The sequence below is a fragment of the Miscanthus floridulus genome, unplaced genomic scaffold (genome assembly GCF_019320115.1).
Source record: "Miscanthus floridulus cultivar M001 unplaced genomic scaffold, ASM1932011v1 os_2521, whole genome shotgun sequence".
Classification (NCBI taxonomy): Eukaryota; Viridiplantae; Streptophyta; class Magnoliopsida; order Poales; family Poaceae; genus Miscanthus; species Miscanthus floridulus.
Window position 1 is genome coordinate 1,725 of NW_027098350.1, and position 14,379 is coordinate 16,103.

The following is a 14,379-nucleotide window of genomic DNA, read 5'->3' on the forward strand; positions in this document are numbered from 1 at the left end:
GGATCAGGCCGCCGAGGATCCCATTGCACTCCGAATGATCGCCCCCGGACACAGTTCCCAGTTCCTACAGGAGTCAGTAAGAAGAATTGTTATGTCGCAGTTCGGTTTTCAGCATATGAACAAGAAGAGTGCAAAATGAACGGATACTTACTTGTCGCCCTTGGGACGAATCACCGGCCTCCTCTGAAAATGGGATCGGCCCGCGTAGGGGAGCTGCGAGGACCCGCGACAAGTACTGGTTGCGATGAAGGTGCTCGAAGTGGAACCCCCCGCCACCCCCCAGAGAAAGTGTCACCCCCCGCCACCCCCCAGAGGAAGTGTCACCCCCTCCTGTCTGGGGGGCCAGCTGCTGGTCCTCGTCGTCAGTGGTCGTCGTCGGTCCTCCTCGGGCGGGGGGGACGGCAGACGACTGCACCGCCCTCCTCGTCCACGGGGGGGCGGCGGGCGCGGATGCTCCTCCCGACCTCCTCCGCCTCCGCCTCCCCTCCTGCCTCCTGAGTCGTCCTCGCGTAGAGCGAGTTGCAGGTCCGGGTCCGCCTTCCGCCCGGCATTTTGTCGAGTGCCTGCAAATACAAAGAGTAAACCAGTTAGCACAATATAGACAAATATAGAGATGCAAAATGAACGAAACATAACTAGAAAATAATAATAATATAGTATTACATGAATTAGAAATAATCTTCAGGATCGGCAGCGGCCGGATCATAAGTGTCGTCATCACTATCAATATTGTCTAACATTTCCGCCTCATCTCCATCGTTGTCATCAATGGCAACGCCAAACCGTAATCGCTCAAGCAGTGCTAAGTCTTTGGCATTTTGCACCTCTTCTCCATCGTCCTCATCTCCATCGTCCTCATCAATGTCATTGTCTACTTCCATGCCCATCAGCGAAAACATGTCTATGTTGAAACATTGCCATCTAGCCCCTCGGGTTGATAGAACTCCCCTGTATATGTGTTTGGGTCAAAGTTGTAATCCTCATCAGTTGGGACAGGCACTTTGCCATGCGGTGATACCAACTGCGCAAGGTACCAACCCTCAAGAGTGGGATCTTTTTGGCACGCCCATGGAAGATAATAAACTTGCGTGGCCTGTTGAGCCACAATATAGACATAGTCTCCTTGATAGAGGGAATCTTGTCGAATTTCAACTTGTCCAATCTCAGGGGCTCTTCTCGTGACATTGGGATCGAACCAATGGCATTTGAATACGACTGGCTTATGACCTCCGCGAAGCTCAAAGTTGAGCTCAGTATATTTCTTCGACTATGCCGTAGTAGTCGCGGTCATCGGTTGCAGGGCGTAAGAACTCCAGTATTCGTGGTTTTTCGATTGGGCGAACTGAGGCTCGTGGCTTCTTGTGTGGAGCGATAGCCATTCACATCATATACGGTGAATGACTTGACCCTATAGGGGAAGCCTTTGACAACCTGTTTCAACTCTTCATCCCATGTCCGCATCCTGTGCGTGCCTGTAAGGTGAGGGCGTAATAGATCATTACTCGCTCCGTAGGAGCAAGTGGGATGTCATAGATGGAACGATGTAAATTGGATGGTACCGTCTTTTCGAACCATGAAATGAAATCGGGCACACCATCCTTTGAGAAGACTATCTTGTTCTTGAGGGGAAGGATCCCTATTTCCTGTCCAGTATGTATCAGAAATTCCCTGAAAAAGCAAGAGACAAGGGGGTTGGATAGATAGACGATAGTGACGGCGTATGTAACAAGCTCATTGAGAACTTACTGCACATAAGGGTTCACTTCGTCAAGGTTCAAACAACACATACAACATGATAGTGCGCCACTCATCATTCCGCAAGGTCTTGGTGCTCGAAGCGCTTGCCCTGCCAAGTTGACCTTTGAAAAGGCTGAGATTTGATGACCTCTCGTCGGTGTTGTAACGAGGGATTGGATTGTGCCACGCTGGGAAGGCTATCCTTATAGTATGATGTTGTGAAGTTTGACACCTCCTCAAGAATGAATGCCTCTGTCATGGATGCCTCAATTCTGGCTTTATTTCTACACTTTTTCCGAAGAACCTTTAGACATCTCTCGATTGGATAGCACCAACGGGCTTAGCAACGGGCCCCCCCCCATTCGTGCCTCGTGAGGCAGGTGCAAAATCAGATGCTGCATTGAGAGGAAGAAGCGGATGGGAAGATCTTCTCCATCATACAGAGCAACACAGGTGCCACTTTCTCTAAGTCATCCAATCACGGCCGAGATAGCTCCTTGGCACAAAGCTGGCGGAAGAAATAGCTCAACTCTGCCAGGACAGCAGCCACACATGCTCTGGGGATGAAACCTCTGGTCATCTACTGGAAGGAGCGCTCAATCCATATGTGGAAGTCATGACTCTTCATCCCTAACACTCGGCAAGTGGACACGTTCACTCCCCTCCTCAGATTCGCCGCATACCCATCAGGGAACATTAACGACTGAACCCACTGACATACTTCCCTCCTTTGGTCCTTCTTCAAACGAAATCGACCGAAGTCCTTTTCCATTTCTTGCCAGGCGCGGGGAGTCTTCATCACTTGCTTTGGTCTATCGCACAGTGCTTGCCAGGTCCACTCTTGCCTTAACATTGTCCTTTGACTTTTCTGTGTCCATGAGTGTTCCCCAAAGCGCCTCGGCGATATTCTTCTCTGTGTGCATTAAATCAATGTTGTGTGGAAGAAGAAGATCGTTTGAAATAGGGAAGCCTAGTCAAGCCCAATTTATGAGTCCACATGTGGTACTGACCATATCCATCAAAACGACCTTTCTCTTTATCAACTTTGAGAGCCTCTATCTCAGCGCGGATCTCGGCAGCGGTCATCATCTGAGGTGCAGGATCGGTGACTTCAACACCTTTCATGAAGTTCTTGATGTCTCGTCTGAATGGATGGTCAAGGGGGAGGAACTGACGATGTTGGTCGAACGAAGAAAACTTGCCACCACTCTTCAGCCAAGTGAACCTCACACCTGCCTTGCATATTGGGCATGGGAACTTCCTGTGAACACACCACCCACAGAATAGGCCATACGCCAGGAAGTCATGCAGGGAGTAGTGGTACCACACATGCATTATGAAGTTTCTCTTTGTAGCTCGGATCGTATGTCAGTACCCCCTTTCCCAAGCATCGATCAAATCATCGAACACAGGCTCCATGAACACACCCATATTGTTCCCCGAATGTCCAGGAATTATCAGCGACAAAAATACGTTCTTGGGTTGAAAGATGACACCGGGGGGGAGATTCAGGGGTATCACGAAACACGGGCCAACAAGTGTATGGGGCCGGGACAATCCATACGGGTTGAACCCATCTGTTGCCAACGCTACACGTACATTGCGAGCCTCCTCAGCTTTAACACGATGTATGCCATCGAAATGGGTCCAGGCGTCGCCATCCGATGGGTGTACCATCTTGTCCGGATTGTACCTTTTGCCATTTTTGTGCCATGTCATCTGTTTCGCGGACTCCTCTATCATGTACAGCCGTTGGATCCTCGGTATGAAAGGAAGGTACCGTAGGACCTTCGTAGGGATACTCAGCTGTTCCTTCTTGCCATCACTAGTGTCGACCTCCAGGTACCTAGAGTATTTGCACTTTGGACAGTGCGTTGCTCCCTCGTGATCTTTCCTAAAAGGACGCATCCATTCGGACAAGCATGGATCTGCTCATACGGCATCTTAAGTGCACGAAGAAGTTTCTGTGACTCGTACAAGTTCTTCGGCAGGATGTGATCCTCCGGAAGCAGGGATCCAAAAACTGCCAACATACCATCAAAGTTGTCCCGACTCATGCTAAACTGTGACTTCAACCCCATGATGCGTCCAATTGCATCCAGCTGCGATACCGTTGTCTTTTCAGTGCAAGGGCTTCTGCGCTGAAGACAGCATATCATAGAACGCCTTTGCGCTTTCCTCTGGCTTCTCCTCCAATCCTCACCGAACCGTGCCTGCTGAATGTCATCCATCCAGTCTGCTACCCGCCATCTCCATCATAATCCTCGAGACGCTGTCTCACCACCTCCTCTCTAATACAATCGGCTTCACCATGGTGGATCCAGCGGGTATAGTTTGCCAGTGAATCCATACTTGATAAGATCTTCCCCCACGAGCCTCTTAATTTTTCTTTTCTTGTTGCCACATCTGCCTGCACGGACACGGCATCCGGGCTGACCCTTTAGCAGCCTCGCCAAATGCATGCTCCAGGAAAGCATTGGTCTTGGTCATCCATTCTGGGGTCATACTTGCGTGGCCCGTGTACATCCACTCACGGTTATCCATCCTCTGGCACATGCATATGTAAGCGAGTAATAAAAACTGCAGGTAAATCCACAAGGCGTTCCTACTATACATCTAATAGGTGAAGGATAGGTCCTAATCCCACCCGAGGATGCGTAGATGAGGTTGGCTTCCATGGTCCGCTCCTATCCAAGACAGAATTTCGGCAGCACCTCCCCGCTGTTCTCCCGATACACGTCCTGACAGGGAGATTGTGTATCAGGAGAACAACGAGGAGGTGGTGCCGAAACTCTGTCTCGGACAGGAGCGGGCCACGGAAACCAACCCATCTACGCATCCGCGGGCTGTCCAAAAAACGTGGACAATCCGAAACAGGTACGGAATTTGGTATGCAAAGATCTGCATACCAACGACCGTATCTCTTTCGGACGGGAGACGCCTAACTGGGGTTACACGAGATACAAGTATGGAAGATGGGTTATACCTAGGGTGTCGGTGAGGTCAGGCTAGTGGGGCGGGTGGCGAGTCGCTGCAGTGGCGAGGCGACGCGGTGCAGGCAGAACCGCAACGCCGACGAAGACGATCGGGGTCACCGAGTGCCTCCCAACGGTCCTCGTCCTGCAAAGAAAAGGCAAATGGTTAGACTCCATTGAAAATTTTGGCAGCACCTCCCTGCACGGAGAGGTTTCCCAAAACCTGCAGAAAACATTGGCACGAAGGCCAACAACCACATGTATACCAAACATAGGCACGAAGGCCATCAACCACATACATACAACAATAACTACTACTAACACTAAAACTATGAACAACAACTACAACTACTACTGTCACTACGGACTTACTAACTAATACTAACACTACTAATTAACTACTACTACTAACACTACTACTTACTAACTAATACTAACATTAGGGCATACCTTGCCAGCGAGAATGCGAAGACCGAGGGCCGGCGACGAACAACGGGGAACGACCGCTACGGCGTGAGGGTCGACGAACCGAGGCGGCACCTTCTTCTCCTCTTCTCCTCTTCCCCTTCTCCTTCTCTCCTCCCTTCTCTTTCTTCTTCTTCCTCCTCCCCTTCTTCTCCTTCCTCCTTTCCTCCTCCTCTTCCTCCTTACCTCCTCCTCCTTCCTACTGTGGCCGCGCGGGCCGCGGCGGGCGCGTGGTCGGAGGCGCGCGGGCGCGGTGCCTGTAGGGGCCCCCCCCGGCTGCGGGGCGTCTGCGGTGCGGCGGACGGACGGCTTACGGCGTGGCTGCGGCGGCCGGGGCTGTACGGCGCGCGTGTGTGTGCAATGTGTGGTGTGTGTCGTGGTGTGTGTGCGTGTGTACCGGTTTTTTTTATATTGCAATCAAACCTCTTGCCGAGTGCCGAGATACCGGGGCACTCGGTCAAGAGAAAGTATTTGCCGAGTGCCCCCGAGTCTGGCACTCGGCGAAATACAAAAATTAAAAAAAAATCCTGTCCTGGCTTTGTACCGAGTTCTAGGGCTAAGCACTCGGGCAAGATATTCACTTTGCCCGAGTGCCAAAACCTTGGCCACTCGGCAAAATAATTTTTTTGTTGTTTTTGACACCAACTTTTTTCTTAGATTTGTATTTGTACCATGAAACAACATGTTCAAATTTGGCACAATTTCATTGCTGTTTGCTATATTTCTTCACTTTATTTCGTTTTCTTGCAATTTTCCGGAAAATGTAGGTTTGAACTGCAGGTGCATCGAATAATAGTTTTGATCCATTCCAAAAATGTTATTCTTGTTTGTTAGTGTCACTTTATGCTAAATCTAGGAACTGTCTCCAAATTTCGATCAACGTGCTCACGGGGCAACGTCGCGAACTTGCGTGCGAGTGGTTATTTAATTCTATAAAATTCAAACGAATCCCGAAAATCATGAAACTTGGCGAGATGTCGTGATATCACATGCATATGCGGTGGTAAAAATTTGAAAACGTTTGGAGGACGTCATCACGTATGGCCAATCTTCCTTAGTTATCAGCCCTTCTGCAACCCACCTTCCTATCAAGGTTAACCGCCTGATCTTGTATCCAATGGGGAAGATAGCTAGGTACAACAAGCAAGACTTGTATTCTTTAGGCACATCATTGTAAGAGAACTTGAACATTTTCTTAGCAGTACTGACAAAGGATTTTTGGGACCTCCTGCAGGGTGCTATGCAGCTTCATTAACTCTTCATTGCTCCTATTGGGGTTAGCGCACAAAGCATGAGTGAAGATTTTCATACTTAATTCATTTGGCTCACACTCCTCCAAGATTTTGAGTAATTTTGAGTTTATTGTTGTCTTCATCTTTCTGGTATCTTGTATGCCTGGGCACAATATTATAGTAGCGGCCAGCAAGGGAATACTCTATAGGCTCCCATCGTGGATAACAAAATTCCTTAGCCCACTGGGTACTCTTTGTGGTAGTGAGGATCATTTGCATCAGTGCCACATGCTAATAGACTCAAAGCATTTCTGGTCTCGGCCCATGTGGATCCATCCATCGTCTCATCAACTTTGAGGATTATAAGGGGACTCTCAAACCGCAAGTGTTGTGAAGATCGCTTCAAGTGGTGTTTAATCTCGGTCGCGAGCACATAGCTCTTGAACCGCTCTTTAAGCTTCTGCTTGATCTTGGCCATCTTCTGATCAACCATAGTTTTGAAAACAGCTTTTGAGTTTAGACCAAGAACACCAAGTTCACATGTTACATGACTCTTGTCAAATTTTCCTTCTGGCACTGGCAGGTCCCTTAAGTTCTCTTCCTCCTTGCCTACTGTAGTCAATGTCGTCGTCTTTGTAGCTTGCTTGACCGCTGGCCTGTCCCTTTGCTGCGCCTGAAGGGGCTTGCTGCTGCCGGCCTTTGGGAACACTTCCTGCAGGATTTGTTTATGTTGACCTTCAGGGAGACAAATTGGGGCTATCTGCTGCCTTGCGACTTCTCTGTTTCCTTCTTCTTCTGTTCCCATTTGCCCTTTGAGTTCCTTGGCTTGTTCACCGGCTTCCAATATGCTTCTTGAGCTTCCTGGCTATTTTCGCGATGACTTTGTGATCCCACTCTGGTAATTTATTCATGCCTTCGTACTTCACTTGATCTTGTTGGCACACAGCGGCAACTGATGCTGACTGGAGGAGCAGATGAAGAAGTAGATCTAAGTCCAGCTGCTCCACGTCCTTCTTCTGTTCAAGCTCCAGCTGAAGTAGTTGCTGCGGGTGGGCGCTGTCCTTGAGATGTTGATCTTGGATATCACTCTTGATCTTGTCAACCTTTTCGTCAATCTTCATTTTCTTTATATTCTCCTTGGTTTAACGAAGCATCAGCTTTTTTTCACGGTAGATACCCATTTTTCTACAATAAACTTGCCAAGAATCAAGATCATTGTTATCCTCCACTTGGCCTGCTTCATCTGTGCCTTGGGACTCAAGCTTGAGCTCGCGCAGGATGTAATAGAGAACCTCATTGGGTCCTAGTGGTAACATATCCGGGTGCACTGCTGGGATGTCGATCAAGACAGCTCGGATGTAGCCAGGGTGATCCACAAGTACCCATAGGGTGGGAAAACCAAAGCTTCTTGTACAAGAGCGATGGCGTCCGTCAGGTATGGTTCCGGTACCATAACAGAGATCGAAAATTGTCTCGTTGGCGTTTACAGGAACTGCCTTTACCCACTCCACTAGCTTGCCTGAAAGTAGTCGACCAGGGTGCAGGTTTCAATGAAGGCTCTTGGACCAGAATGATCCGTCGCCATTGCCCCCACGAGTTGATCATCGCCGTCTTCTTCGTCGTCTTCAGCTTTAGCAGCGTACCCAACAGGTGCAGCCGCAGGAGCCTGAGCTGATGACAACGGTGGTGTCACCGCCGCTGCCACTGCTCCTGTTAGCCCAGCAGCCACAGGAGGAGACTGCCAGCGCCCCGCCGTCGACTTTGCCGGGATCTCCACGCCGTACCTCAGTCGCCGCTCGCAACCACTACGCCACCAACTAGCTAGCCTTTGGCCACGGATTCTTGCAACGGAAACTTGATGCGTTGTTGTACTCCCCCACGACCCACCCCCCGGCCCCCGAGGCAAATCACGTAACCCCCGGCCACGAGCAAATCACGTAACCGGCCATCCATAAACCCGGGCGTGGGGCGTGGCTGCCTCCTCGTTTTCCTCGGTTTGAGTTAATTTAGGATCTAGGCGTTCCTCTCAATCTCGTAGAGATCCGGTACTAGTCCAGCCCTTCACATCCTGCCGCACGCCGCACATGAGGGTTCTTGATTCAACCTTACGCTTCCCCCTCTTGGATGTGCTCCCATGTCAAGATCGAGTCCTTGGCTGCAGGTTCATCATACCCCGACGGATGCGAGGATATCGATGGACATGGATTCGTGCTGGACTGCTGGCTTCGGGTATGATCTTCTCCTATCTATCCTCCATCTAGCCAAGTAGCCAACGTCTCCCCTTCTGCCCAACACAGCCCTCCGTCCCGCTGGTTTGTTCCTCCTCTGGTCCAAATTGATTTAGGCCTCGTTCGATAGCTCAGGCTTGAATCCGACCCACTTTTCATTTGTGGACTCAGATTCCGGAGGGATTCGTTCCTGCGGGTGGGGATTGGTTCCAGGCTATAGAGGGGGTCGAATTGTCGAAACAGGCCAGATTGGAATCTAGGCTAGCCTTAACCGAACGCCTGTTCCATGCTGGACTGGTATTCATTCCGTGCTGACCCAATCCGGGTGGAATGGACCTCTTTCCGGGCCGATCTGAGAGAAACGAACGAGGCCTTAGTTACATGTTGAGAAGATCATCAGAAGGGGAAGGGCTGGCAGGAGCGACGAGATCTCAGAGCAGCATATTACAAAGTAAGAATTAGGAATTATTATTAATTATTTTGTTTTCTTTTAAGGATCTGTTCGTGCATGCCAAACCCGTGTGGTCGCTATGCTTTCTAGGCCCATCAGGAGTGAACCCCTGCGCATAATAGAATTGTTATGTTTATTTTGGTAAGGGATTAGAACAACATATTTTATTGTTCTCACATTTTTGCAGGACTGCAGGTGTTCATTTGTATTGCTGAGTACCGACGTGGAAGCAGCAGAAGCCAAAACTGGATCCTGTAGTTAGGTGAGTAATTTCTCGTCATCTGATTTTATCAATATTATATGAGCCTCTAGTTAGTTGAGTAATTTATTATTATCAATTCTGTGGTGGCGATTGGCGAAACCAAATATGTAAGTATAGTCTTATTAGTTGTTCTCAGATGGAGTGTTATTTGTTCTGACTAGATTAGTTCTTCAGTTTACAGATTAACAGGTAGGAGGGAACTCAAACTCAATTATGCCAAATGGACGGATGTATGCCATTTGCTAATGATAAGATATTAACAGTCGTAAGTGTTAAAAATAATTGCTCTGATAGTGCAATCCCCTAAAATATGAACCTATGTTCATTTCCATTATGCCAGGATTGCTACCAACCTGTAGATGGACATGTAGAAGGAAGAACTCGACGTGTGGAAGAATTCATATTTCATTTGGATATGAGTTATATCCGTACTATATATCTCTACTATAACGGACCAATCAAAACTATACTAGATCTCAAAAAAAAGTCCCACGTTGAGAGACTATAACCATTGTGCACCAACAAATTATACCCAGGATTACTATATCATTAAAATCTATGGCTCATAATCCTTTCTCACATACTTCACTTGATCCGATGGCCAACGTTATTTAGATCTCCCCCACCCAGGCTTCAACGTACGCCTCACACATCCCGCAGGCTACGGTAAAATAAAAACCAATGGAAGTCAATCAAGGCAAATAGGAAGGAGGGATCCGTTACTCCGATCAAGGCAATTTCCAGAATTGCCATTATAATGGAAAAAACCCACGCCAAGCCCGGCCCCATCTGACGCGCCACTTCCAAAACTCTCCGTGCCGTTCTGGTATTGCGTCAATAAGGAATGGCGACAGACCAGCCAACATACCCACTCGCATGTTTTCGTCAAAAACACGGGTGACCCCACGCGTCAGTAGGAGTAGTGGAGCATCTGCAGCGTGGCTAATGGAAAGGTCTACCCCTTTCTTCTCATAAAATACCAACGGCGGCACCCTGGACAAGGAAGCAAAACGGGTCACTTATAGTCCGGGCCCACAGAGAGGAGATCGATGAAGAGGTTTAGCACATTTGATTTTGCCTATTTTTTTAAAAAAATAGAAGAAATATCCGGTTTCATCCTCAAAAGAGAGGAGTTAGACCACTGTGTTACAAAAGTAACACCACACCCCCCGACCGAGTTTACAAAATAAACGAACCGACTTAACACATGATTACAAAAAAAAAATGCCATTATGAAATAGAACACGCAAGCTAGAGATAATTAGTTTTTGTTCTAATTTTTAGATATATAGCTTTTGCTATGCACCTAAATATACATTATGTCTATATACATAGTAAAAACTACTTCCTCCATTCCATAAATTATAAGTCACTTTGATTTTTTTGGTACATCCATTTTGTTATGCATCTAGATATAATAATGTATAGATACATAGAAAAATAGATGAACCAAAAAAGTCAAAGCGACTTATAATTTGGAATGGAGGGTATGTATCTAGAAAAGCTGGAACGACTTACAATTTAAAACAGATGGAGTACTTAAAACTTACTTGATAAATCAGTTGATTATGCCAAGAAGAAATGCTTTTTTTCGTTTGTCCAATAATTTTCATTAGTTAGCTTTCTAATACCCGAAAATCATCTGAAGAAAGAAAACAGGATGGGAGAGAGGGAGAAACTGAGGAATAACCAATATAATCCATCGCGGTTGCGCACATATATTTACGACTATATCTACTATTTAATTTTAAAAAAGATCAAATACAATTTTTCTTTCATTTATCAAAAGTGAATTATAGAGTTACTTTAATATATCTACTTTAAGAACTTGGTACGACATCTTTGATTATTTGGATGAAGTTTGCATGAAGTGTCCATGAAGATCTCCAAGACATGTTAAGGACTTAGACAGATGTAAATTATATGGTTAATGCGAGAAATAACTTTATTATGCCTTTGTTACGTGTAAGTGTTTCCCGGATTGTATATACATGGTCATATACAATTGTGTGAAAGTTGAACTCTGAAAAAAAATCGTTGTTTGGTTGTTTTCATGTACATCCTTGAAATGAAGCCGTAGCGTTAGCACGAGCAGTATACTATTTCTCTGAATGACTGAAATGTGTTCCAACGTGAATAAATTGTCTTCTCGTTAGTACTTACTTATACATTATATCTTCATTGAATAATAAATATGTACTTATACATTATATATTTTCATGCAGGACAAACACATGGTACTCTGAATCTGGATGCTGGGATGATTGAAGAATGAAGTTACATGATTTCAGGAGAAGAAGTAGTTTACTATTTCAGCTGTCGTGAAAAGTTTCTTATTTTTAGGCTAAAACATTGTATTATGGAATCCATGGTATATATTCTGTCATTTTCTTCCTTGTACATACTGAGTCCTTTATTTAATGAAATAATAGTATCTTGATTTCTTTAAACACTTGATGCTTGTGTCTATGGTTGAGAGATGTGATGATACGATATTATGATATTACCCAAGCCATCTTCACATAAAAAATTATATTTCACATCCACATCTAATTTTAAAAAAGCAAAAGCAGATTTGAACATGCAAGTTACAACGCATATATGTGTTGGCGAGGCATAGGTGTATGTGTTGCTACTTTGCAACGCTTATTCACACCTCTTACCAACACATGTGTAAGCGTTCCAATATACTCTTGTAACGCCATTTATAGCAACGCATACAATATGTGTTGGTATAGGTCCTACCAACGGTATGTGGGCTTGTACCAATGCATGTATGCGTTGCTAAAGGGGTATTCCACTTGTAGTACAACATCATGTGCCCGGTGCTTGAGCAGGCCCAGCTGGACGGCCCAAGTTTTTTTTACTGGTAGGAAAAAAAATTCAGTCCCAGGCAATAAATATGAAATTTCAGAAATATCAGGTCAAATTTAAATAAATTTAAATTGATTTTTTAAAAAATTTAGCATCAATTCACTAGAAAAACTCTCTAATCCATCGTCCATCACAAATTTATATAACATCGACAAAATAACACAATATATCACTACGGTAATACAACAGGCTGACGGTGGGCGAGCTGCATATGCTATTGTCATCGAATGTGTGAGTGAGAAAATTAAATAAATTTGATGAAATTTAGGGCTTTGATAAGACTAGAAGATATGGAGGACCACTTTAGTAGGGTTTGGTGTAATTTTGGACCGCAAGATGAATTTAACCAAAATTTTTTGACCGATATAAAAAAATTTTGGGCCTCAGCGAAAAAGGCATTATTTCGAAAATTTCGGTGATATTTCGTCGAAATTGTAAACCTTGGGACGGCCGCACGGTGCTGCCCGACCAGCTTCTGCAGGAACCAGGGAACCCTAAAGATGAGCATGCAGCCCGCGGCACAGCGGCATGGGCCGAAGCCCATTTTTTTGGCCTGGCCCAAGCCCGGCCCGGCCCAAGCCCGACCCATTTTCTAACGGTAGGCACGGCCAGGCCAGGTTTCCAGGGGAGGCAATATAAGCTCCCCCCCGGCCGCTCCCCTCCACAAACCCTAATCCCCATTCCCCACCCGTCGGGCCAAGTCGCTCTTGCCTCTCTCGCTGACTCGCTCTCGCCTCTCTCACCCTCACTGCCGCCCGCCTGTAACTGACGTCATCCTGCCCGTCTCCGATGACGTCTCCACCGCCAGATCTTGCAGATCTCCTCTCGTCTTCCTCCTCTCATACTCTCTTCTTCGTCCCGCCTCTCTCTAATCGATCGTTGTCCTCCACCGGTTGATCTCGTCGCTCGCCGTCCATTGGGGTTGTGCTCCTGACGCCGCGCCTTCATCTTCTCCTCTCCGGCGGCAGGCTCCGGCTGTGTAGGTTCGCCACGAACCCTAGATCTATCTGTCTTCACATGAACCCTAACCCTAATTTCTCTATCTTCACACGAACCCTAACCCTAGATCTCTCTATTCTTTGTTCGCAGGTCGTCGGCCGATGCCTGGTGCGTCATGCTGGTGCCGCACGAGCCGTTGAGGTACGGTGCCGAGAGGGGAAGAAAACGAGGTTGGGGTGGCCATGGATGGCAAAGATGACCACTACCCTAGAACCATCAACGAAGAGCTCGTCGAGTTAGGGCAGCTCTACGATGACGTCGACGACATGGGAGATGCTGTTGCGCTCTTGTTCGGTAGCATTGGTTTGTTGCTGAAAAGGTATTGGAGTTCCTTGAATTGTTCTATGATTCAACTATTGTTCTTGTCTGGTGTTTATTACCCCACTAGTCCTTTGGTACTGCATCACATACTTGAGATTGCTAGCCATCTGCATGACTATGAACATGATAGTAATCTTAGTGCTATTGTTATGCCAATGAAGGCTAAATTTCTCAAGTACTGAAAGTCTATACCACTGTTATATGCATTTGCATTTGTTTGTAGACCCTAGGGCTAAAATGAGAGGATTGCATAATGTTCTTGAACTACTTGCTCAGTGTAACAATATGAGTTACAATGCAAATTTTGCTGAGGTTAAAACTAAGCTGCATAATCTATATGACAAGTATGAATCCAAGTTTGGTGCAGCCAATCTAGCCATGACCATACATCCATCTGGACTGACAGGTAAGAGAAAGCAGGCATGGGGCAAAATTTTTAGGATCAGGTGCTTCTGGTCCTTCAACTATCACTGGTTCATCATCTACTGTAGTGACTCTTGGTCTTTCTAAGCTCACTGTTTACCTTGACAGTGGCAATGTTGTGGCCTATGATGATGACTTTGATATCCTTAATTGATGGCATGAGCATAAACTAACCTATCTAGTTCTCTCTACCATGGCTAAAGATATTATGTTAGTTCCTCTCAACTACTTCTTCGGAGTCTTGCTTTAGTCTTACTGGCAGGATCATTGAGGAGCGGCGACAGCGATTGGGCTTAGAGACAGTGGAGATGTTGGTCTGCATCAAGGACTAGGAGTTAGGCCAGCAAAGAGCACAACATGTTGTGGAGGACCAGGAGTTAGAAGACTACTTCAAGAACCTATGGCTTGATGA

The 14,379-nt window shown here is 46.5% G+C and overlaps 1 long non-coding RNA gene and 1 pseudogene across 2 annotated transcripts; one reads left to right on the forward strand and one right to left on the reverse strand.

Moving 5' to 3' along the window:
• Positions 1-362: 362 nt before the first annotated feature.
• On the reverse strand, positions 363-12,905 carry LOC136535091 (uncharacterized; annotated as a pseudogene).
• LOC136535093 (uncharacterized) lies at positions 8,388-11,759 on the forward strand. Of its 2 annotated transcripts, none has more exons than XR_010778928.1 (3): positions 8,388-8,638; positions 9,276-9,350; positions 11,576-11,759. It is a non-coding gene; the product is annotated as an uncharacterized lncRNA (long non-coding RNA). The 2 variants fall into 2 exon arrangements; XR_010778929.1 differs by lacking the exon at positions 11,576-11,759 and adding an exon at positions 9,525-9,631.
• Positions 12,906-14,379: the final 1,474 nt, after the last annotated feature.